Source organism: Condylostylus longicornis, unplaced genomic scaffold (assembly GCF_029603195.1).
Source record: "Condylostylus longicornis isolate FDR11 unplaced genomic scaffold, ASM2960319v2 ptg000069l, whole genome shotgun sequence".
Taxonomy (NCBI): domain Eukaryota; kingdom Metazoa; phylum Arthropoda; class Insecta; order Diptera; family Dolichopodidae; genus Condylostylus; species Condylostylus longicornis.
This window is the reverse complement of record NW_026578037.1, coordinates 168,998-196,349: the sequence shown is the minus strand read 5'-3', so window position 1 is coordinate 196,349 and position 27,352 is coordinate 168,998. Positions and strand designations below refer to the sequence as shown.

Sequence of the window (27,352 nt, the reverse complement as noted above, 5' to 3'; positions counted from 1 at the left end):
CGAATGCATTTTACAATGCTCGTAATTTCTTCAGAAAATGTTCCATCGGAATATTCTCAATAGGGGTATTAAACGAACAATTTTAATAAATATTGGATTAAAAAAAGTATGAAACTTACCAAATCTGTTTTTATTCTTAATTAACGATTATATTTATGAATATATGTACCTATTTTAAAAAAGAAGTAAAATTATTTTCTTAACCATTTTATTCACAAGTAATGTATGTTGCTTATATTGTAACTTAATTTAAGTAATTATAATTTGCAAATACTTGAAATATAATACATGTATTTATTTTCCTTTTGACAGATTTATTATAATTGGATTTTTTATTTAATTATTGCATAATATGATTTAAATAATAATGTTATTAAAAATTATAGATCATAATATTTATTTTTTTAACTCATATACATACATACAAGCCATAAAATAAACATTGTTTTCTTTCTCGGGTTTATACGTACTAATTTTTAATTAAATGTTTTTTACTGTACATTTTTGTATGCATACTTATAGAAAACAAAATTAAACTAAATGTCGACTTAATGTAGAATTAACAAATACATATTGTACTTTGGCAATTCATTTAAGCTAACTGGATATCAAATATAGTCAAATTGAAGATTATTGTAAGAGTGGTTTCAATATTTTAATTTCGAACAATCACAATGTTATAAATGCATGGTTTTTATATTATAAAATAATCATAATATATAAATGTATGTATATTGCAAATAATAAATAATGTATAAATAATTAACATTACTATAAATTGTATTAATTAAAGTTTTAAGCTTGTTTATTCCGAACCAAAATAATCACTTCCAAAATTATATTTCAACTAGACCAGAAATTTTAAATATTTGAAAATTTTTAACGGGGCACACTAAATTAACACAGTTGTGACGTATTTAAAGTTAACAATAACGAAAGTAAACAATTTACAAATTGTATTCGAACGAATTGAACTATATCTATATTTAAATAATATGTTTTATTATAACAAAAACTTTAAGCTTTAAAAAAAAGGTGTCTATAAATAATAATTGTAGTTTTTTTAATTTTTGTCTTACATACCTATAATATTAACTTACTTCATTACACACTTTTTATGTTTAGAATAAACGTTTACAATTTATAAACCGATTACCAGTCCATTAAATTTATTATAACTCAAATATAATTTGTATTCAACAATCATCTAAAAGCTTGCAACTTTGTGTAGGAAATACAATTGAGGGAAAAACAATTATTTAGGCAATTAAATTCTTTTTTGCCGCCACAGAACCCTGAAATGAAAAATCAAAAGAAATAAGTAATAAATATGTATCATTTTTTTATCTTAATTTAATGTTAATTATACTGAAATAACTTTGAAAACGAAGAAAACCGAAAAGAAGCTTGAATACAAAACTAATTTTGGGCAATTTTATAACGCGTAGTATTTCTTCGCTATATACTCCCTATGTGTAAACTAATGTCTTTATAATCTAACAAGTCCCAATGCTCAATTTTTTTACGAAGTATTCCGATTGTATTGTCTTCGTTTTTGTTGTTTTTAAATTCTATTGATAGTGCCAAAGAATTAGAAATGCTAAAGGAAGGAGCATCTTTGTTTTTATATCGGTTGCACTTCCTAAAAAATTGTATCTAAATAAATACAAATTGAAGCCAAAAATTTCAGGTAAGTTTTTCTTTCCTTTTTTCAAGTTTTGGCAAATTGAAATTGACATTAAACACCAAATGTTGTTTTTTTTTCTGGGGAAAGTAAGCGACGCTGGTGAAAAGAGTAAACAAAGAAATTTTTGTGATTTTTTTTTAAAAATTAGGGTAGTTTGTGAATGAAAAATTTACTATTATTTAACCTGCTAAGTGATTAGTTTTCCTTAGACAGCTCGATTTACTATGCTGAATTAATTTCAAGCGAAGACGCGTATTTACCAAATTTTATTAACAGGGAAATTTTCGTTTTTTGCTTAACTTGAAATTACATAGCAAATGCAATTTTCTTTTTCGGCATGACGCACATACACGACATTAACTAAATAAAGTTGGGTCAAACCAATGGTTTGTATTGTAGCACTTTTCCCTTCAACAAGTGAAAATTCTGCTTTTAAATACAGTCTATGCATACCCATCACACTATTAAAACTATTTTCATTCATATATAAAACTATTTCTAGGATTGCCTATATTTAGGATGACGCATATATGCAGTCTTTGAACTAAAGCAAAAATTAGTATAAAGTGGGGTTAACATAATACTCGATTTTAAGGGTTAATTGTGTGAGTTAAGAAAAATAATTATATTTTTTAGTTTCATGGAATTTACCGTTAGCTTTTTGCGTTTATAAAAATTTGAAAAAACTTGCGGTTTCGGAAATATAAGGTGTCAAAAATTCAAATTTTACAAATTTCAAGAGGCGATAACTAGAGAGGGGGTGGAGATGGAAAAAAATTTTCTTCTAATGAAATGAACTATTTGTTAATGTCTAAAAGCTCCTAAAATTTTAAGCTTCTACAGGCTGGGGTCTAGAAAAAAAACGACATCAAAAATTTGAAAAAAAGGACTTTAGATAACGGTAAATTTCGACGGCCATTTTGTTTTTCTAAAGTTTAACTATAGTATACCGCGCTAGAGGAAGGAACCAACTGCCTTTGTGCGTTTGAAAAATTTCAAAAATGCTTATGGTTTCATTGCAACAAATATTTAAAAAAGGCCATTTTTAGGGTTTTGGGGGGGTATAACTTCTATAGGGGGGGAGATAGGTAAAAATTTTGTTCTACGGAAATAAGTTTCTAGTGAAGATCTATGTACGTATGAAATTTCAGCTTTCTATCTTAAAGGGTGTAGAAGTTTTGTAAACAAAAAAAGTGTCCACGGACGGACGGACGGACGGACGGACGGACAGAGTGAAACTAATAAGCACTTTTTTCAAAAAAATTTTTGGAAAAGTGCTAAAAAGGCCAATTTTAAGGTTTTGGGGGGGTATAACTTCTAGAGGGGGGGAGATAGGTAAAAATTTTGTTCTACGGAAATAAGTTTCTAGTGAAGATCTATGTACATATGAAATTTCAGCTTTCTATCTTCAAGGGTGTAGAAGTTTTGTAAACAAAAAAGTGTCCACGGACGGACGGACGGACGGACGGACTGACGGACGGACAGAGTGAAACTAATAAGCACTTTTTTCAAAAAAATTTTTGGAAAAGTGCTAAAAATTAACTTTTGAAATTGACACATACATATATATGCAGATCTTAACAGGTTAATATAAACTTGTAAAAAAATAAAACAAACCGAAAAACAAACAAATTTGTTTGGAAAGAGGAAAAGGTGCATAGTTCCAAATTATTATTCTCGTTTGAAAAAACGGATGCTTTATGCACCATATGCATGTAATATTATTTATTTTAATAATTAAAAGAAATACTGTATTCAATAGAAATTGTAGTAAAATTCATAATTCGTAAATTTATTAAGTTTTTAATTTTGGGAAGAAATTTCTTTTAATTTTGGAAAGAAAACATTTGTTTTTTGTTAAAGTAAAATTACTTCGGATGACATAATTTTGCCAGGAGCGAATTTTTTTCTTAAGCAAAGTTATTTTGTGTTTAATAAAATGTAATATAATATTAAGATTTTTTATATATTTATAGTTTTCCTAGATATGATGATATACATAAAAAAAAAGTGAACTGAATTTCATTTCAAAGATTTTATCAAATAGTACTATACATATGTTCATAACATTTTGATTGTAAATGTGTTTTGATTTTAAAATATAATACTAGTGAGAATAATTCATACTAGTATTATATTCAAAAATAAGTGTGAATTATTTCAAAAATATAATACTAGTGTGAATTATTTATAAAATAAATTGTTTTAGATTGAATAAATATGTGAAGTTAAGTTAATTAATGAAAAACCATACGATAATATACCGACCGTTTTGTGAGTAATAATCATAATATTAATTAAAATTTGTTAAAAAACACATAGTTTTGGGGTCGTTTTATTTTTTAAACAAATTTTTAAACTACAAATTACACATTCACAGAGAAGGCCAGATAAAAAAATAAAATAAACACGCTCCTGTTACGAGTTTGACAATGCTTGGAACAAAGAAAGAGACAACTAGAAATATTTGATTTCATTGTCTTTTTAAAACAAAAAAATATTTGGGTTCATTTTTCGTTTCATCCTAAAAGAAGAATGTCCTTTCTTTAGTATATTCAATTCGTTGAATAATGTCATATTTCATATTATTGTTTTCTTTTAAATAAAAGAGAGTTTAATTTTCTAAAAAATCTCACGATATTATTTAAAAAGCTTCCCTTTTAAGTTCTTTTGAACGAAAAAAAGGGCAAACGGAAAGAAAAATGAAAAAATGTTCATATTCACAATGGTTTTGAATATTAGTGATGAGGGATGTATGAGTTTTTCAAATTCAAAACGTAAGTTGAGTAGTGTCAGCTAGATTGTAGATTAAAAAAATAAAAAAATAATAAGTAAAAAAATGAACGAACTTTTTCAAAGCTATAAAAATATAAAAAAAAAAACGAAAATTTGTATACACAGCTACTACAGCATTTTATCTTATTCTGCATTTTATTACAAAAAGTCTGAATAATTTTCTTAACATTCACTAATATTAAAAAAATTTTTTCAATTGAATATAGTAGATATTACCAATTTATATTTAATTCCGTAATTGATGAAATATTTCATATACACGAAATCAAAACAAAATTGCTAGCAGAAATTTGTAGTTTATAAATATGATTATCTATTACAATGGAGTTTCCGTTTATTTATAAATTTAATTTATATTTTCCTTATTTTAGTTTATAATTAATGAACTTAGAGTAAATTTTAACTGCTATTAAAAAATATTTAAGTGTGTATTTATTGGAATTGCTGCAATGAACCTATTATTTTTATTTGAATTGCATTTTCTATCATTCTCTCATAAAAATATTGCAATAATTGTACATTTATACCATACAGCTATATTTGGGTATCAATAATTGTACCATTAAACCAAATCAATAATTATACCAGGGTGTCAATAGTTTTACTTTTTGGTATTCACGCAAATAAATTTTTAATATTATTATTTAATAATTGATAAATTTTGGTATATGATTATGAAAGAGAAATATAATTTATCTTTTACCGATGCTCAAATTTTAATAATTCTGTATAGAAAAGTTTTATGAGAAATACCGCTTACGATTGTCAATAATTGTATTCGGTATGCTAGTATTCTTAATAAATAATAATCAAATAATAATAATTTTGAAATTCGTTCAAAAAATTTTTATGTTAGTATACACAAAAGATAATACATGGTGTTAAAACGAAAACTCAACAAAATGAAAATCTTGCATATATTGTCTTTCATAATATTCTAATGCATTAATCTATCAAGTAACCAAGCCCAGATAGTAAAACAAAAATAAATTTTAAATTTATATGGAGTTTAAATGGAAATTATTTGTGTGAAGGCGATTGATTAATATTTTTAGCTCTACTGATTCCATATTTTTTTGAAATTTAAAATTTAAATTACAAAAAAATTGATTGGTGAAATGGACTGGAAAATGCATTTAAAAAAATATTGCAATTTTTTATGTAGCCAATCTTTCCTGTCTTCCAAATGGAAGGGTACTGAATGAAAGAGTAAAATTTTTTTCACAAAGTATATTATACTGCAAATGATTGTACTTAAGTCGGTGCAGATTTTTTTTACAATTTCATATCCAATGATGACCAATTTATATTTGACGCTTCATATATTTATCTAAAAAGCACACAACATATTTAACCTTCGTTAGTCTTTAAAATATTATGAATGTAAAGCTGAATTAAGAAGTGGACATGTTTTAAAGATGCAAAAATATTCAGTTAAAGTTTCTTTCAAAGTAGGCATATATCAAAACGTGATTTTACATTTTTTTTCAGAAACGTAAGAAATGGTAGCAAAATACAGGAAAATTGATACAGAAAAGAAAATTGATTTTTATAGAATGTATCACACAAATTTGTTAAATTATAATATTGAAAAAAAAAACGCTTTTCGAATTTTACTACTTGAAAGTACAGCACTACAAAATTTTTACTGCATATCGCAGAAAATAATGGTTTTTCTATACTAAATCATATTTAAACACAAAATACATCCTAAAAAGCAAAAAACAAACGTCACGTTTAAGATGTACGAATTAAAAAGTGGGCTTAAGTATAAACACTTAAAAAGCAGCTTTTTGTATCCGTAATTTACAAATCGGAGCTTTTTTCCGAGTAGTGGAGTACCGGAGCATGTGGAGTACATATGTATATTTAAATTATAAAATTAATCCTTTATTTCCTTAATTTCCTTTATTTGAAAAATTTATTTCTATATGTTTACCCACATTTTTGAATATTATTTTTCGTTATGAGCTTTAAAAAAAATATACATAGACAATTTATGTACGTATGTACTTAAAAATTCATTTCTTATTGTTCGAGCGAGAAATTCTAAAATGCTGAATTGCAATATATACATATGTACATACGTATATTTGAATAAAATTATTATTTTGTTCATGTATAAACTTTTCTTTATTTGAAAAATTTAACTCTATAGGTTCACCCATAGTTGTGAATATTATGTCTCACATATTTTTGGTTCGAAAAATCGTAATAGGTTTAGATAAATACATTGATAATTATGCATGTATGTACTTAAAATTTTATTTCTTATTGTTCGAACAAAAAATTTAAAAATTTTTAATGCTGTGCAGCGTTTCCTCTTGGTATGGAATACCAAAAATGTATCCAAATGGATACAATTGTATCCATTTGGATACATTTTTCCTCTATATTTAGTTTGGGTTCAAAGATACCCAAATCTGTTAAAAAGCCGAAATTGGCTACATTTTAAAATTTTGCTGAAATATGAATACATTTATTTCTCGAACACTAAATAAATATTACAAAACTTTTAAAGTGCTGCTAATATTAAATAGCGAAATTGCTTTATCTTCAAAAAAATGTTATTAGCTGACTCTAAGAAAGATACTCTATTAAATGAGTACCGCCTCTTTCAGTATTCAAATCTAGAATATTTAGACAAGAATGTGCCAAAAATTTTTTGGTATAAGTTAAGTGTAAAAGAAAATGTATTGACTGTGCATATTTTTTAAAATTTGTCCGTGAATCGTCTTTACCACAGATTTCGACAGCTACAGAATATATATTTACTGACATTAACTTCTAAAATGCAATAGAAGTTGCATGTGATTTCTCAAAGAATTTACTATAAATAACGAAACTCACATTGTTGAATAAAGCAAATTGATATTATTCACGAGTTTATTTGTATAAAATAAGACGATTTAGTATAATAATTCTACTTTAAGAGACTTAATACTTTTTGGATATATTCTTTTCTCGAAATTGGATGCATTTTGTTTTTAACGAATGGGAACACTCATTCTATGTAGTATGTTCAAACATATGTAGTGACCATACTGCATAAATAAAATTAAATAGATCAATATCACCTTTAATAATTCATTCGGTGTCTCAATATCTAAGAAAACAGTAATGAATTTATTTTGAAAAAATTTGATGTGATCAGCAGATAACTGACCGTAATGTACATTGTCTAGATTAGTAAAAGTATTAAAGAAGATTATGTAAATGCGTTTTAAACACTTCTTTACAATTTTAAGGACACTAATAAATGTTTAATTTACATACCTAGAATAATATGAATTTGGCTCTTAGAAAAGTTTCATTTTGTACCGTCCGAATTATACAAAAAGTTTGCCAGTTAATTTCAGTAACAACCAGAACTCAAATATCAAATTTCAAGAAATGACATCAATTCGTTTTGCAGAAATGTAAAATCGGCCCCCAAATCAGTTTCCGTGCCCTTATCTTTCCAAAAAATTTATAGATTCATTGCTTTAGCACTTCCAATTTAAATACTAAATTTCGATGAAATCAGTTGATTATTTCTCTTTATATACACAAAAATGCATATTTGGCGCGTTGTAAATGTCCATTTACTGACTGATTCATTCCAAAAGTGAGGAGGTTTCGCGTACGGTCGAATGAAACTTATATATGAATTTCAAGAGAATCTGCTGAATATTTTCTTCAAAATGATCAAAAATGTAAAACGGGCTTGATATATAGTTCCAAGTTTCCAAGGCTTGATATATCAAAAAAGTTGATCAATTTGTGCCATAGTCGAAATACGCTTACATATAAAATTTCATCAAAATCGGTTCAGCCGAGCTTGAGGTACACCCGGACACACACGGGAGGGCAGAAGCACGTTCCCACCAAAAATTCGATATGTAAAATTTGTTGCCATCACATGATCTACCTTATTGTAAACACAATGCATAGAATAAATTAAAATAAAATAAAGGAATTAAAAACTGAAGTAAAAAAAAACAAAACCATATTTTATTTGTAAAACAAAAAGTAAAAAATAACATGGTGGTAATTTTTTATACCTGTGACCACCATATTGGTGACCCCGACGAGTATAGAGTAATAGAATAAATTAGAATTTAAGAATAAATGAAAACAAAATTAAGCAATTAAAATTGAAGTAAAAAAAACAAGATATATTTTATTTCTAAAACAAAAAAGTAAAAAATAATATGTTGGTCATTTTTATAAACCTGTAAACACGTGTACTGCTGACTCCTACGTTGGACATTAGTTTTTTTTAAACAAAAATTTTACTTTACCGATGAGTTTTTTTTCCCCTCAAGAAGTGAAAGAACGTTAATAACATATTAAATTTTCAAACTGAAATTTTGTTAAATAAAATTAATACTTTCTAAAGCGTTAAACTTAATTGCATTATTGAAACTAAAATTGAATAAAAAATCATATGCAATTAAAAAATTCAACCACCTGCACTTATACCTTACTCCAAAAATCATACACACATTAAACACACTTGTACACAACTTCTTACACAAGTAAACACATTCAACCGCATAACAAAAAATTTTATTGCAAAAAAAAACTTCGAAAGTTCGAACGGTGCAGTACAATTTTCATCCATATGCAAAACATAGAACAGTTCAAAAACTTTATCGTCACGAAAATCGTTTAATCAAATAAAAAATTAACAGCAGTAAAAAATCATCAAAAATATCTTTTTACCATCACACCAAATTTTCACACATCAACATATAAAAATCTTGCAAAAAAGTTTTTTATATAAAAAAAAACATCAAACAGCCGTTCAATTTCACCAGGCAAACAACTTTTTAACCACATTCAACTGTTTTCAACTACATTCAACTGCTGTCAACAACACGAGAAAAACACAACCAAATATTTTTTTTCTTTAAAATTCCCTTAAGTTAAAATAATAAAAGAAATATTGTTGATAAAAAAAAGTTTAAATAAATAGTGCATCTAATAAACAGAAATACTTTTAAAATAACTTTGACAAGACAAAGGTTGTCATGGGTCCTAGTCGGTTTTTTAATACATTTTAACAACATGTGACGCTGTAAATGCTAGGAAATGCCTTCTAAAAATATCAGTTCTGCCAACTCCCAGAAATCCGACTCTCACCTCCCAGAAGGTAGGTAGCATAGTTTTCTGTCGCGTGTCTCCTGGGGAATTTACTTGGTAAGGCTAACGAGAGCGGGTGAAAGCGAGTACCCGGCGCTTAAACCGGGTATCGTTGGTTTGGAAGCGCGCGGGCGTTAAGTCCAGAAGCGTCTGACTTAGATTAGGCGGCTCCCTGGTCTACGTTTTATTCCTGAGGGACGGCAGTTTTTGAATCCTGGTAGGAGGCGTAAAATGCAAACATGAATCATTTGTGCAATCGAGAAAACCAAAGGATTTAGTATCCCAGGTGGTAATCTAACTACGTTAAAGAATCTACCCTCTTCAGAGATCGGCTCTACGGATTCTGGCGAGAGCCATTTATTGCATTTGATTGATCCGTTGAGGAGGAACGCACAAACCCGGCGTTCTCCATCTACACCTGATGTACGGATTTTAGAAGATACTGATGTTATGGAAGGTGGACTACCGTACACTCAAGCTTCACAAACCAAGAAGGATATAAACATGAGTACAGCTCAAGCCACAAAAGTGATGATCAGAATGCTGACATACATAAAAGCTCTGTGTGGCTTTGAAAAACGAGGTTCTTCAACTAAGGATTGAGAATGAGAAGTTAAAGGAAGAGAAGCATCGGCAAATTACGAACAATAAGTTTAATGATAGTCAGCCCCGGATTTATCATACATGCAAAGTATGCATTTGCAATTGGCGATAAAAAATAGGGGCGCCATTGAAAACTTAAAAAACCCCTAAATTTAAAAAAAAAAAATTTTCACCCAAAAAAAGGATTCCAAGTTTTTTTTTATACATCAATTTATTGCGAAATTAACTTAATAAAATCTACCTACATGCAAACATAATATTTTGTTCCTACACATATTTTCTATTTGCATCATATAACAAAAAATGTTCACAGAATTAAAATTACTCATACATTTCTTTACTCTACACTACTCTTTCATTCTTATTTTTTATGTATTGTATATGCCTATAAACACAGAATATTATTTCACACAGCTGTATACATTCAATCGTTCATATATATAAGTGAAATCGTCTCATATAATATACATACATATATAGAAGCAATGTACGCAACAAATAAAAATATTCAAAAATACACATGTACACATAATTTATATTGCCTAATATGTATAAGATCAACATTCATGCGTACACATATAATTATCTCATAAAGCAAAATTTTTATTTTGCTGAGATTGCTCCCTATCAACACTCGCTCGTACACATATAATTATATCACAAAGCAATGTTTTTATTATGCTTAGTGATCTCCCTCTCTACACTCGTTCGTACACATTATATTTAAATTGTTTCATACATGCAAAATTTTATTTTTGCTTAGTTGTCGCTCACTCACCAAACAAACAAACACATTATTATAATGTATTACTTTTCTGTATACTAGTGCATTAGTAAACAACAAGAACAAAAAAAAAAAAAACAAAAATTAAGAATGAGAATAGAAAGAAATTAGAACAAGTAAAAACGTTTCAGTCGGTATAAACCGATTGAATTATACCCTGCACCTTTCGTTATTGTGTAGCAAGTACTCGAACCTGTGAGATCATTCTATAGAAACTTCACGGACATGTCTGACCTAAAATTGGACATCCGACTGCCAAGTTTCATCAATCTGACCTTATAATTTTTCAAAATATTTAAAATTAGCTTTTGGAGTTGTATGGTAAGTACCTAAACCTGTCAAGCAATTCCATCAAAACTTCACAAATATATCTGATCTATAATCGGACACACAACTGCCAAGTTTCATGAATCTGACTTTATTATTTTTTCAAATATTTAAAATTAGCTTTTAGACTTGTATGGGAGCTACTCGAACCTGTCAAGCAATCGCACCAAAACTTTAGAAATATGTCTGACCCATAATTGGACACACGACTGCCAAGTCTCATGAATTTGACTTTATTATTTTTCCAAATATTTAAAATAAGCTTTTGGGATTGTATAGCAAGTACCCGAATCTGTCAAGCAATTCCACTAAAACTTCACAAATATATCTGATCTATAATCGGACACACAACTGCCAAGTTTCTTGAATCTGACTTTATTCTTTTTCCAAATATTTAAAATTAGCTTATGGAGTTGTATGGCAGGTACCCGAACCTGTCAAGAAATTCCTCCAAAACTTCGGAAATATGTCTGACCCATAATTGGACACATGACTGCCAAGTTTCATGAATCTGACTTTATTATTTTTCCAAATATTAAGAATAAGCTTTTAGACTTGTATGGGAGCTACTCGAACCTGTCAAGCAATCGCACCAAAACTTCAGAAATATGTCTGACCCATAATTGGACACACGACTGCCGAGTCTCATGAATTTGACTTTATTATTTTTCCAAATATTTAAAATAAGCTTTTGGGGTTGTATGGCAAGTACCCGAACCTGTCAAGCAATTTCACTAAAACTTCACAAATATATCTGATCTATAATCGGACACACAACTGCCAAGTTTCATGAATCTGACTTTATTATTTTGCCGAATATAAAAAATTTGCTGTTGGAGTTGTATGGCAGCCACCCGAACCGGTGCAGCTATCCCATTATAATTTTTAGAGCATGTGTAGAATATAATTGGACACATGTATACAAAATTTTATATTTATAGCTTTATTAGTTTTTGAAATATTTAAAATAAACTCTTGGAGTTGTATGGCAGCTACCCGAACCCGTTGTCCGATTTAGTCCAATAACAATAGGGTTCGTCCTTGGCACAAAAGAAAAAACTTGTGAAAGTTTGGTGTCGATTGCATTATTGGTTTTTGAGTTATCGTGCGATCGGACGGACGGACGGACGGACGGACGGACGGACGGACGGACGGACGGACGGACATGTCTAAATCGATGCAGAATTTTACGCTGAGCAAGAATATATATATATGTCCATACCGCAGATGACTCCTTCAAGTGGTTACAAACTCCATACCAAAGTTAATATACCCTTCACGAAGTGCAGGGTATAAAAAGAGAATGAGAGCAATATTCTTAAATAATGGAATGCATAGCTTGATATTGAGATTGTGTATACCAATATTTTCTTTTTGTTTAACAACAAAAAATTTTGAATGAATTTTAAAATTACATGATCGTTATGAATTTCTACTACTATGTTCTGCTTTCGTTTTTGAAAAAACTGTTATCAATCACAGAATTAAATTTTAATTGATAAAATCTACTACTTATATTGAATTGAAAAAATGTTGTTTAATAATCAAGTGAATGTTAAGAATTTTTATGCTGAATTGATGTAGTGTAAGTCATCCAAAAAATAAGAGTAAAATGAAATGGCGCATAATTTGCTTCACACATTTATCTCCAAAATTAAAACAGTTAAGCAAAACGACATTCTGAAATTTCAAAAAAACAAGCCTATAAATACCAGTAAATGCATTTATTTTAATAAAGTCTAAAAAATTAAACGAACAGTATAAAAGCTTGTACCAATGTTCATAAAAAGCTTAGTTTTCAAGTCATAAATTTTAGAACGAAACTTTGATTTTCCTTAAATTTTTGAATGCAAGTCGAAACTTTTTTTATACGCTGCTTCATTTCTCAGGCGATTTGTGAAATAAAAAGCTAAATTTTATTCGTAAATTTAAAATTACGCATAAAAATAAAAATAAATTTTTACTTTTTTTCATATTCAAATAAGCTTTGAAAAAGTTCATTTGATATAATTTTCATAGAACCTTTTACAATAAGTTTCACTTGTACGTCAAAAAGTAAATTTTTTGGTTGTTAAAATCAAAAAATCAAGTTTAAGTGATTGATATAAATCTGATCATAACTTCATAAAAAAACGTACAGTTAAATAAATTACCTTGTTTTTGAATTTATAAAACAAAAAATTGAAAGTTTAGTTCCAGACTTTAATTCTATAATTCAGCACAATAAGGTTACAAGAAAGTGCTTTATGATGCACAATGTGCAATGCCCATTAAATTTTGTTCACAGTAATAAAATAGGTGAAAAGGTTGAAGGGGGGGGGGGGGGGGGGGCGCACTTTTGAGGACCGCGCCTGATGATAGTATTCATAAAGAAAATTGACAATTAATTTTCGGTTCGGACAAATGACGTATTAATTTCGTTCGCAAACACGGCGAAGTATTTGAGAATGATATTGGACGCAAAGCTCAGATGAAAGGAGCACATAAAATAAAAGAGATCTCAACTCGAGGAGGAATATAGGAAGGTTTAATGGCTTTTGGGAAGGCGTTTTTTGTTGTCAATATACAACAAAGTTTTGATATATAATCAAATATTTATGCCTGTCTGGGATTACGGTATTCAGTTATGGGGCTGCGCTGCTCAGACTCATATTCAATCTATTCAAAGATTCCAAAATAAGGAATTACGAGACATTGTAAACGCCCCCTGGTATGTCCATAATGCCGATATATGCAGGGATCTCACGATCCTAAGTGTTACAGACGAAATTAAAAAGCAAGCAGCCAATCATAAAATGCGTTTATCAAATCATGTCAACATCGAGGCGGCTCGATTGGTTGACAACCAAAACTTTGTTAGCAAACTCAAACGTACCTAAGACCTCTTAACATAGTTTAATGTTTTTTATCTGGAACAATGAGTACTTAGTACGCTATTGTGTCAGATCAAAAACTAGTAATAATGGACCAAAGTTAATGGTCATGGACCAAAATTTTTTGACTAGTTTTATAATTAATTTTTAGGAGGGTGTTTTTTAGTGGATTAAAGTTCCACACAACTGCTTTTCAAGATTTTGCACTCTTAACCCCGGTAAAAAAAAAAACCAAATAGCCATTCACATTTAGTCATATTTCAATCAACGGGATCAAGCTCAACTTACAACAACTTTTAAACATCAATTATTCAATTTCAACCACACCAAAAAAACACAACTAAATATTTTTTTTCTTTAGAATTCACTTACAAAAAATACAATAATAAATTACAATAATAAATTACAATAATAAAAAATATTGTTGATAAAAAAAAGTTTTTAAGAAATAATGCATCTAATAAACAGAAACACTTTTAAAATAACTATGTAGGTGATATCAAATACCAAAATTAACTATTTTATACAAACACACTCAATACACAAATATTACATGCATACGCACATTTTTTTAAATAATTTTAATATTTTTTTCACTTTTTTAAAAGAAAAAAGAAAACTTTGCAGATTACCTAGTTAAAAGTAATTTGAAAAGAATTTTCAAAAAAAAAATTAAAATAAAAAATTTTTTTCGAATACTTAAAATTTAGCTTCACAATTACAGCTAGTAAGAATTAATGCAATATTTTGATAAATGTAAATTATATTTAAAATTATTTGAAATTGAAAAGTTAAGATTAAATAAAGAAATTGCATATTATATTTATATAGAACTTTTTTTTTGCTAAATAACTGCAAAATGTTTTAGAATTACTAACTTGTTTTTGTTTTTCAAGAATATTTTTTGAGGTTTTTCAAGAATGTTTTTTTTTGTTTTGCAAGAATATATACAAGTATAAACCTATTTGTTTTTAATATTAGATTATTCATAATTTATTTTTATTTTCCCATTTACTTACCTATCTTGCTCTATCTATCAAAATTTTTCTAATATTTTATTGAATTAATGAATAATACAAAATCAATACGATTTAAATTAATCACCAAAAAAGTACCTCAGATTTTCAATTCTACGTAGTATAATAATTATGTACGTGCTTATATTTTAGTGTATATATTTTCGCATTGTCGATAATTAAAATTTACACTATGAAACTTTGAATATAAAATTATACATACATTTATACATACTTATTTGTATGCCTTTATATAACACATGTATTAGTATGTACAAAAATTCCAATATTGTGATTCAAACCTTACATTTCTCTTTATCCACAATATATTTTGTTTGGTACATACATTACTGGACAATTTTGACATTTTGAGGGTATTTTTGAAATTTTTACATGCAGTGACAACATAAAAATTTGAACACAATTTAATTTTTTTTGTTTCATTAAAATTTTATTTAATTTTTTTATTTATTTTTTTTCATAAATACTTGAAATAGTTGATTTTCTTTTATTTAATTTCAAAAAGCTTTGATTTTCACATTTCTGGTGAAATTCTATTTTCAAACTTGGTAAAAAAATTTTAAATCCTTTTAATATCCCGAATTTTTATTAACACGTTTAATAGTAATAGCATTGGTATTTCGTCGAAATGAGTCTAAAACGAAAACGAAACATTAGTTTAGAACTAAAATTAGAAGTTTTAATTCTGGGGAAAAAGCGCACGACAACCGAATTTGCCGACGGAGCCTACTACAGATTTAGAATCCTCTGACTCAAGTAAAAAATCCTAATGTAAAAATTTGAAAGACTGAATTTATTCGATTTTTGATTTGTTTATTTTTAAGGTTATTATTTTGTTTTTAATTTAATGAAATATTTCTATGTTGTTTTATTTAATATGAATTGATTTTATATCATTTTGAAATAAAGTTTTTGTTATTTATATAATTTTAGTTAATTTTATTATAAACATTTACCATTCTGGAACCAATTAACAAAAATATGGTACAAATGTATGGGAAAAATAATTTCGATCTGCGTCATTTCGACATGCGATGTCTTTTTTAAGTCCCAATTACCGACGTAAATCGAGGTTTTGGTGTATAGACCTTACTTTTCGAGTCTTCTACGTCGGACCATCTTCAATCCTTTGAATAACTCGGCCTATCGTGGTACGTGGGCAACAAGAAAGATTGTTGCGTCAAGATATTTTTGGCCAAATATTAATCGTGACACGAACTTTTAGATAAAGACTCGTATTCCAAATTGTCAGAGGTCTTATAATAATAATACTATTCCAAACAATACTTTAAAGGAAGGAAAATTAAGCTCACTGTCTACAGATATGGAATCTCATAGTGTGGTAAATAATTTAAGTGATCGTAATTCTGAACCTCATTCTGAACTTCATTCTGGTTCTGCTATTGAAATTCAAAAAGCTTCTAATAATGTTACTAGGGACGTAAATGCTGCTGTTGGTTATGATGATGGCTCCTCTAAGTTGATTGTTGTTCAGCGTCAAAAATGGTTACATGTTTCTAGATTTGATAGGAACACATCAACTCAAAGTATCATTAACTATGTATCATCAAAGCTGAATATTGATAAATCGGCTATTAAATGTTTCAAACTTGTAAAAAGAGATGCTGATATAAATCGATTAAATTCAATTTCGTTTAAAATAAATGTGCCTGAAAAATTTTCCTAAATTTTGGGAGTTGAAACTAAGGATTTTATTTTTCAAAAAAACATGCATCCATCTGTTCATCTAAATTCAATAATTTAATACATGACTCACATTTTGATATATTTAATGTACCATTCACTCATTTGTCATCAACAACATCTATCTCATCAAAATCAAATGTACAGTTACGTTCTCACACACACAACGTTAGCAATTATATTTCTAATGCATCACTCTCATCAAATACTTCTTTCAATACCGCTCTATCTACTTTTTCTGATGATAATTATTTCAACTTATATTATCAGAATACACGTGGTTTGCGTACAAAGACAAATGAATTTTACAGAACTGCATATGATAATTCTTTTTCTGTCATTGCTTGTTCTGAAACTTGGCTTCATGATGCAATTTTTTCCAGTGAACTTTTTGATGAATCTGTATACTGCGTTTATCGTAGGGACAGAAATTCGTTAGCTACTGGTCAACGACTTGGTGGTGGAGTTTTGCTAGCAGTGAAATCGTCATATATTAGTCAACCAATTGCTCTTATTAATAATAATGACACTGTCGAACAATTGTGTGTTAAAATTGTTATTAATGACTCTAACACATTGAATAATAGTGGTTCTAAATTTTCTAGTAAAATAAATTTGTTTATTTTTTTAAGTTATATTCCTCCTAAGAGTGAATTTATGACCTATAAGCAACATATCGAAAATATTCAACATATTTTTGAAAATAATAGTGATATAAATAATTATTTTTGCATTCTGGGTGATTTTAATTTACCTTCAATATCTTGGCAATATTTTAATAATGATGTAAATAAGTTTTTAGTTCCATTTAATGTTAATGATTTTGATTCATATTTTATTGATTCATTATTTTCATTTGATTTGGTACAAGTTAATAATGTTTTTAATATATTAAATAGATTACTAGATTTAGTTTTTGTTTCTAAGGATATTTGTATTTCAATTAGTGAATTTGAATTGCCAATTGTAAAAAAAGACCTTTATCACCCACCATTGTTAATTAATTTTAAATTTATTAATGAATTACCAGTTCAAATTGTAAATGTTCCGCAATTCAATTTTAAATTTGGTGATTTTTCTTCTTTGAATAATTATTTGTCTCAGTTCAATTGGGCTGATATTTTAAATTGTAAGTCTAGTCTAAGTAATTCTTATAAAATCTTTTCAAATATTTTGTTTGAAGGTATTTCTAAATGCGTTCCCTTGAAGAGTGGTATTATATCTCGGCATCCCCCGTGGTATAATAAAAGGCTTCTTTCTTTAAAGAACGCTAAAAATTGTGCTTTTAAAAAATATAAACGGAGTACACTTCTTGCAGATCAAATAGTATTTCGGAGATAGCGTAAAGAGTTCGATTTTTTAAGTAATTTCTTATATAAAAATTTTGTTCTAAGTTATGAATCCAATATAAAATCTAACCCTAGATCTTTTTGGAGTTATATAAACACGCGTAAGAAATCATCTGGTTTTCCTATTGGTATTTCTTACAATAATTCTACGGCCTTTGATATTCAGTCTACATGCAATTTATTTGCAAATTACTTCGAGTCAGTTTACGTAAATTTATCTGTTTCTCAACCACTAGATTATTATAATAATACTCGTATTGGTGAAATTCTTGATTTGGGTAATTTGCAATTATCTTATAGTGACGTTTTCAATAAAATTGTTCAGTTGGATCTCAATCTGGGTGCTGGCCCCGATGGAATACCAAATTTTCTATTAAAAAATTGTATAAACTGCATTTCGGAACCTCTATTAATTATTTTTAATAGATCATTGAAAGAAGGTATTTTTCTTGATGAATGGAAATTCTCTTATATTGTACCTATTTTTAAAAGTGGTTCTAGGTTGAATATTAAAAATTATAGACCTATAGCTAAACTTTCTGCTATACCAAAACTATTTGAAGCTATTGTCACGGATAAAATTTATTTTTTAGTAAAGGAAAATATTTCTCCTTATCAACATGGTTTCATGACAGGTAGATCCACTACATCTAATTTATCTGTTTTCTTGCATTCAGTACATAACGCAGTTGAACGAGGTTTTCAGGTCGATACGGTTTTCACCGATATCTCTAAAGCTTTCGACAAGGTAGATCATACTAAACTTCTACTTAAACTTGAGGCACTGGGTATTTATGGTACCTTATTAAATTGGATTAAATCTTATTTGCTTGGGCGAAAGCTTTCTGTTAAAATTTCTAATTTAGAATCATATTCATTTTTATCAACATCTGGTTTTCCCCAGGGTACACATTTAGGACCTCTGCTTTTTTTACTATTTACAAATGATAGTGGTTTTGATATTGATTGTTCTTTCTTATCATTTGCTGATGATACTAAAATATTCTCAGTTATTACTTGCTTAGATGATTGTTATAGGCTTCAAATAAATATTGAAAAATTTTATAAATGGTGTTCTTTAAATGGCTTTATATTGAATATTGAAAAATGTAAAATAATGAGATTTTATAGAACGAAAAGTTGTTTGGATTTTAATTATAATCTGAATAGCTCTCTTTTAAATGTGGTTGATGAAACTAAAGATTTAGGTATAGTTCTTGATCGTAAGCTCACTTTTAATCCTCACATTGATTTCATTATATCTAAGGCGCTTTCTATGCTTGGTTTTATCAAGCGGAATTGTTCTCAATTTTGTGATCCGTATACTTTCAAAAGCTTGTTTACATCATTAGTTCGTCCACATCTTGAGTATGCCGCACCTATTTGGATGCCGTCATACACTAAACATATTAAACGTATTGAATCAGTACAGAAAAATATGGTTAGATTTTCGTTACGCAAGTTTAATTGGGAGATGAATGCTACTGGCTACATTGCGAAATGTAAGTTGATAGACATTCAAACTCTTGAATCTAGACGTAATGTTGCATCAGTTATGTATTCTTACGATATTTTGTCTGCGAGAATAAATTGCCCGTTTATTTTAAATTTGTACAATATTTATGCGCCAATTCGTAATGTAAGACCTCGTCGTTTTTTATATTTAGATTCTCACCGAACTAACTACGGCTTTTCAGAGCCTATTTCAAATTCGCAACGTTTATTTAATGTTTGTGCTTCTGAGATCGATTTCCATTATAAGAGAGATAAACTTAAAAGAGAAATCACCAAGTTTTTTTGATTAAATTTCTCTTTTTTTTTTTTTTTTTGTTTTAGTTTTATCATAAATTGTTACTTATTTTTACAATTATTTTTAGTTACTTATATTTTGTTAAGTTTATTCTTTTGTTATCTTATTTTAAGTTAATTATACATCTGAAATCTGTAAGGGAGAATTCCCAGTAGATTGAAATAAATAAATAAATAAATAAATAAAAAAAATTCGTTACGAAGCTTTAGAAAAATATACATAGATACTTGTGTATGTACTTAAAATTTTTGAGAATTTTTCCAAACTATTATAACAATATTTTTTTAGATATTTTCTTTAAACATTTATAACAATATTGATCTGTTATATATTAAAAAAGATAAAACAAAAAAAATAAAAAAAAAATAAAATAAAAAAAAATTTAATGAGAAAAATACGACAATTCTGGCAAGCATCGATGTAATAATCTCTTGGTTATCAGACTACCAGGCTACCCACTAGGCTGCGCAATACCATCCATCCTAAAACTCTTCTTATAATGTAAGATAGTATAACTCTTCAAAAACCATCCTATTTTACATTATATGTATAGTTACTTTTGAGGTGTGAAAAAATACGGGTATTTCTAGAAGCGCCAGAGACATGGGACAAAAGGCATTCGATAGGTTTTTGCAAGTAGCGTCGCAGAAAAAGCAAAAATTTCACCCGCTCTCCCCCTTAACTCTCCCAAAGTGCTTCGTGGCTGCTTTTATGGTACAATATCTATGGGGGTAATTTTTATTTACTTTTGGTAGTATAAATATTGTATACAAATTAATTTTTGGAACTGTGACTTACTCGCAGATATTGATTTTTAAGAGTAAAGTTTTTGTATCATTTCAGCGGTTGTCAATTTAAATAAGAACAAAAAAATTAACAATAAAAAAGTTCTTCTGGCAATTCGCATTTTTTAGGATGTGAACTGAAACCATTTGCATAGAAATCGTGTGCTATACGCATTACCCTATATATTATTAGTATTACCTAAATATACATTCACGCCGTATGCAACATAGAATTTAAATACATAATATGTACATACGTTTTAATTAGTAGCGATTTTTTTTATATGTGTAGAGTAATTGATCGCTTGAAGTGAATTAATCAAAAATAAATTACTCAAAAAATATTACATCTAAAAGGAATTAATCATTTGTTTAATTATGTACTTTTTTAATACATAATTCGACGCTGATCAAAAACATATCTCAGATCATTATTTCTTAGTGTAACAAACGGCAAGGCAAATTTAGTATACCCTTCGAACATATGTTCGTACGGGTATAACGAGAATAAGCAAGAAGATTTTTTGTTAAAGCCTCGCAAACAAATAACTCAGCAATAGTAAAATTTACTACGGATAACACTAAAATTAATTGTTTAATAGAAATGGGATTTATTACTTCAAATACTTGATCATTTCAGGAAACCCACGAACTATATTAATTAATTAAATAGGTGAATAGTGGTAAACTACAGAAAACTCTATTACTATTTACTATGAGATTACTATTTACGATATGTTCCAGCTCCCGAACATCAATTCACTTTTTGATAAACTTGGTCGAGCCCAACATATTACCACAATAAATTTGGCAAAGGGAATACATCAAATAATCGTTGATGAAAACGACCAAGCAAAAACAGCGTTTTCGAGTCTATAATGTTGCTTTGGATTCATCAAAATAATAAAAATTTGGGCTAAAGAATGCTTTCGCAAAGTTCCAACGCATGATTAATATTTGCTGTGTCATATATCTAGATGATAATCTTCAGCATTTTTCCACAAATACACGTCAAAGCAATTTCAAAAATTTTTAACAAATAACGAAATTTTTCGGAAGGCGGGCCATTTTAAAAATAAAATTTTTTCATACGAGCCGCACATTCATACCCGTAAACTGCCCTCTTATTAAAATTAATTATAGAAAAAATTTTTTAATGGGCAGTTTTACAAAAATTTTTCAGTTATGAATTTAATTTTCAGTTATGAAAAATTTTCGTAAAACGTCTCATAAAAGGAAAAGGTAAAAGGAAAAGTCCAGTTATGTTTGGGATATAAATAATACAGAAGTAAATTGAAATAATGCTACGCTGAGCCAGGTTCATTTAGCAAGCGTAGCATTATTTTTTTTAGAAAAAATTTTTTAGAAGAAAGAATTTATTTTTTAGAGGAAGAATTTTACTTGCTAAACAGTATAAAAGTTCATATTAAAAAAGTTTCAATAAAGCTTGTTGCTTGCAGCGAGATAATACGCGCAGATGTCTCCGACCCTATGCAGATAAACTCTATTGGGGAAAGCAGTTATTTTTTGTTTATTAAAATAATTTTTCTTATTTCTGATTTATATACTTTTTGAGAATAAAAGGTGAGGTGATTTATGTAAGTACATATATTTTTTGTGAAATGGAATAAAACTTTATAAAAATCGTCAAAAAACACAGAAAAATACGAGTATATACACCACAGTGGCATATACGCCACAACATAAAAGGTCTGTCAATTGTAGAGGCGGCAAGATCGAGGATGTACTTAAAAAACGTTGATTAACGTTGATACGTTGATTTGAAATTGTGGAACCTGAAGTAATAAACACAGCCGTTATTATTTTGAATAGAAGTGGTACGGTAGTACCACATGTGATAACAATGACAGATTTTCAAATTTTTGGATCAGAAGCATTTCTTCACATTCCAAAACAAAAACGACTAAAACTTGATGCCAAAGCAACAAAAGGTAAGTTCGGTGGATATAGCGAAAATGTAAAAGGTTATCTTGTCTGGAATTTTGAAACGTAAAAAACTTAAATTGTTAAAGATGTTATATTTGTCCAAGAAAATTTAAATGAAAATATCAGATGCAGGTCAGTAAAAAAGGATGAGTTCACGGTTTCTGATTACAATTATCAAGGTATAGAAAATCCACAAGTGTATGAAAACCATTATGAAGACATAGAAAATCCCCAAGTGAATGAAACGAATGATATAGTAACACAATCTACTGAAAACAATGAAAATAGTGAAGTTTCTGAGGATAACAAAGGTGATTCTCCTGAAATAATAAAATCCAATGTGTGCAGTCTAGAAAAAACAAGTATAATTGAAAATACATTAAGAAATCGAAAAAAACATAAATAAAATCTGATGTGATCAGCACATAACCGACCGCAATGTGAATTGTTTAGTTAAGTGAAAGTGTTATAGAATATTATACAAATGCCTGTTAAATACTTCTTTCCAATTTTCAGGAAATTAGTAAGCTTATAGTTAACATACCTACAAAAATGTAAATTTGGCTCTTAGTAGAGTTTCACTTTGTGCTCCTCGAATTCGCAGAAATGCTCGCCAGTTAATTTCGGTAACAACCAGAACTCAAATATCAAATTTCAAGAAATTCCATCAATTCGTTCCGCAGATATGGTAAAAACTGCAAAATCGGCCCTCAGATCAGTTTCCGGGCTCTGATCTTTCCAAAAATTTTATAGATTCGAAGAATTTAAATATTAAATTTTAATGAAATCGGTTGATTATTTCTCTTTATATACGCAAAAATGTATATTTGGCCCGTAGTAAACGTCCAGTTGCTGACGCCTGATTTCTTCCAAAAGTTAGGAGATTTTGCGGATAGTCTAGTGAAGCTTATATATGAAGCTTATATATATTTACACTTCCCTACTTTGAAACAAACAACAAGATGCTGCAATCTGAAACATCTTAATGCTGCAAGCACATGCTAATATAAATATCGATAAAAGAATTTTAAAGTATGTTAAAGGACCTCTCGATTTTGGAATTTATTATGAAACGAAAACGGTTTCACTGATTTAATTGAAGAACTTGAATTTAAAGTGTCTGGAGTTGATCTATGTTTCTTCATGAAAAGGGATGGTCATAAAAGAATTGGCCTTGCCATCTTTGTGTTGATGGATTGCAAGAAAAAATTGTTAGAGTTACTTATTTGTTATGTGAACAGAAATTTCAAGAGATAAATTAGGCAGTATTTATTTGATACAGTCATCAAATGCAAGAAAGATTCTTGAAAAACATAATACGTAGAACAACACAAAGATGCATTCCAAAGGATTCGTACCATTCAACGAAACATAAAATGGCGGCGTTCAACTCTATGATCCATAGAATGCTAACCACACCGATGGACAAACACGACTTTAGATCAGAAGTAAACTTCATTTTGGACACGGCTGGGAAGAACGGTTATTCTACTGAACATATTAACAAACTCATTAGGAAGAAAAAACGAAAAATTGAGCGGGAGAATATGAGCACATTGTTTAAACAGAACAGGATATTGGAAGAACAAAGAACAACATGGGCATCTTTAAGTTATGATCATCACTGTACAAACTTGATAAATATTAGTTGGAAACACAATATTCGGACATCGGAAACCAATAGTAAATATCAACTTAGGAACTTGTTAAATTCGGCCAAGGATAAATTGAAGATACTTGAAAGATGCGGTGTGTACAAAATCAATTGCAATAATTGCGATAAATTTTACATAGGACAAACGAAAAGACCCGTTACAACAAGACTTAAGGAACATTTAGGTGAAATAAAACGTGCAAGGAGAGTAATATTTAACAGGATTTTCGATTCTATGTTTGCAACCACATTTATGAAACGGATCACACAATTCCGGAAGATAACTTAAAGGTATTAAAAGAGGTAAAAGGAAAACACAGGAGAGAAGTTCATGAAAGCATGCAGATATACAAATTAAACAAGGACTGCCTATTGAACACGGACGAAGGTAACGCGGCTACTTGGCTCTTTAAATTAATTATTTGAAAAGTTATATACATATTTTTGAAGACTCCGAAGATTGTAGCACGTATCCATATGGAGGAAGACAACCTTTCAGTCGACACAAGACCAGATATTCAGTATGCAATGAGAGTTGTAAGCCGATATCCCGAGAATCCAATACATGCTCAAAAAAATATCTTTTAACCATATTTTGAAGTACATTAAAGGAACTCTCGATTATTTATATTATAAAAGAAATGATCAATTGAAGGCATTAACTTTTATGCTCTTTTTACTAAAATTTTAAAAATAATTTTTAGTATAATTATAGTTGATCTTCAACAATTAAAAATTTTGTAGATTTATTAGTCAAACGATATTGGTAATGCCATATATATCTACAGGTCATTAAGCTCAGAGAGCAAATTAAAAATAAATTCCAAATTTATATGGAGGTTAAATGGAAGGTGTGTTGGAATTTATTTGTGTGAAGGCAGCTGATCAATATTTTTGACTTTACTGATTCTACATACTTTTTTAAATTTAAACTTCAAAAGAATCGTTTGTTAAGTTCCATCTGAAAAACAAAAATGCAATTTTTAGCGCAGACAACCTTTCTTGTCTTCCGAATGGAAGGGTACTGAATTACAGCGTAAAATTTTTTCAAAAGAAATAGAATTTACAAATAAATTGAAGAAAAAGCAAAAAAATAATAATTATAATCTAGACGGCTTTTAAAACTATACTAAATAAAATGAGATTAAAATTGAGATCATTAAAAATACTCAAAAATTTCACAAAAAAGATAAAAAAATATTTTAAAACATTAAATATTGTTTTTATAATTTTTTCCGATTCAAAATTTCGGAAAATAATTTCAACTTGGAGGCCTGATAGTTATATATGGCATTTGATATTATAGTTGTTTGTATATACACAAATATAATCAATAATAACAAATTACTATTTCCATGGTATGATTTTTTTTAAACTTGAAATATTAATATTTCAGTTGCATATATGTATGTATAAACAAAATTATTAACAATACTTTAAAAATTAGACATGCTATGATTTTCGAACGTACTTTTTTTGTCAAACATCCTATTTTTGCATTGTTTAAAATACCCAATATTTTCGTCAATATGTGTAAAGACTTTTCTGTAAAATTTTCTAATAAAAAGGAAATATGTTTAGAGTTTGGTGAATTTATCTTACGAAAATTTTTCAATTTTAAATTTATTTTGATTTTTGCCATAATTCAACTTAGTACCTTTTTAAATGGTAATGAAGAAGGTTTGTATCAATTGAATTTCTATAAATTTTAGGAAATATACTTTTAATAAAATTATAGCTAAAAGAAGTAAAAACGTTTCAATTGGTATAAGCCAATTGAATTTTACCCTGCACGTTTCACTGTCGTATAGCTATTACTCAAACCTGTGAAATCATTCTATAGAAACTTCAGGCACTTTTTACCTACAATTGGACACACTTTTGGAGTTGTATGGCAGTTATCAAGTCAAACAATTCCACCAAAATTTCAGTGTATTTGACCTATAATTGAACACAAGACTGCCAAGTTTCATGAATCTGACTCTATTATTTTTCGAAATATTTAAAATTACCTTTTGCAGTTGTATGGCAACAATCCGAACCGGTGCAGTTATCCCATAAAGTTTTTAGAGCACATGTAGAATGTAATTGGACACACGTATACAAAATTTCATTTTTATACCTTTATTAGTTTTTAAAATTTCTAAAATAAACTCTTTGAGTTGTATGGCAGCTATTCAAATTGCTCCAATTAAATAAATCAAGCGAAAAATTTTATAAGTGAGGGGTTGCAGATATACAGTCATCACCACAATTATTTATACCTTGTATATTTTATATAAAACACAAAACTTAAATTATCATAACTTTTTAAAAATTAATTTATTGAATTCAATTTCTTTTTATATATACATAATTCGAATATTTCTTCAAAATTTTACAAAAACAGAATGACAAAAAAAATGTAAATTAAATAAAGTTGGGTCAAACCAATGGTTTGTATTGTAGCACTTTTCCCTTCAACACGTGAAAATTCTGCTTTTAAATACAGTCTATGTATACCTATCACACTATTAAAATTATTTTCATTCATATTTAACTATTTCTAGGATTGCATATATTTAGGATGATGTATATAAGCAGTCTTTGAAATAAAGCAAAAATTAATATAAAGAGGGGTTAACATAATGCTCGATTTTAAGGTTTAATTGTGTGAGTTAAGAAAAATAATTTTATTTTTTGATGGCATAGAATTTACCGTTAGCTTTTTATGTTTATAGAAATTTGAAAACGTTTGCGGTTTCGGAAATATAAGGCACCAAAAATTCAAATTTTACAAATTTCAATAGGCGATAACTTGAGAGGGGGTGGAGATGGAAAAAAAAATTTTTCTAACGAAATGAACAATTTGTTAATTTCTATAAGCCCC

The 27,352-nt window shown here is 28.3% G+C and overlaps 1 protein-coding gene across 1 annotated transcript in view; it reads right to left on the bottom strand.

The window, feature by feature from the left end:
• Positions 1-236: 236 nt before the first annotated feature.
• LOC129612332 (BTB/POZ domain-containing protein 7) overlaps positions 237-27,352 on the bottom strand; it is a 52,898-nt gene continuing 25,782 nt past the window's right edge. Inside the window, exon 7 of the mRNA XM_055525880.1 lies at positions 237-1,295. The gene's annotated coding sequence lies outside the window, so the exon portion shown is untranslated. The remainder of the gene's footprint in view (positions 1,296-27,352) is intronic.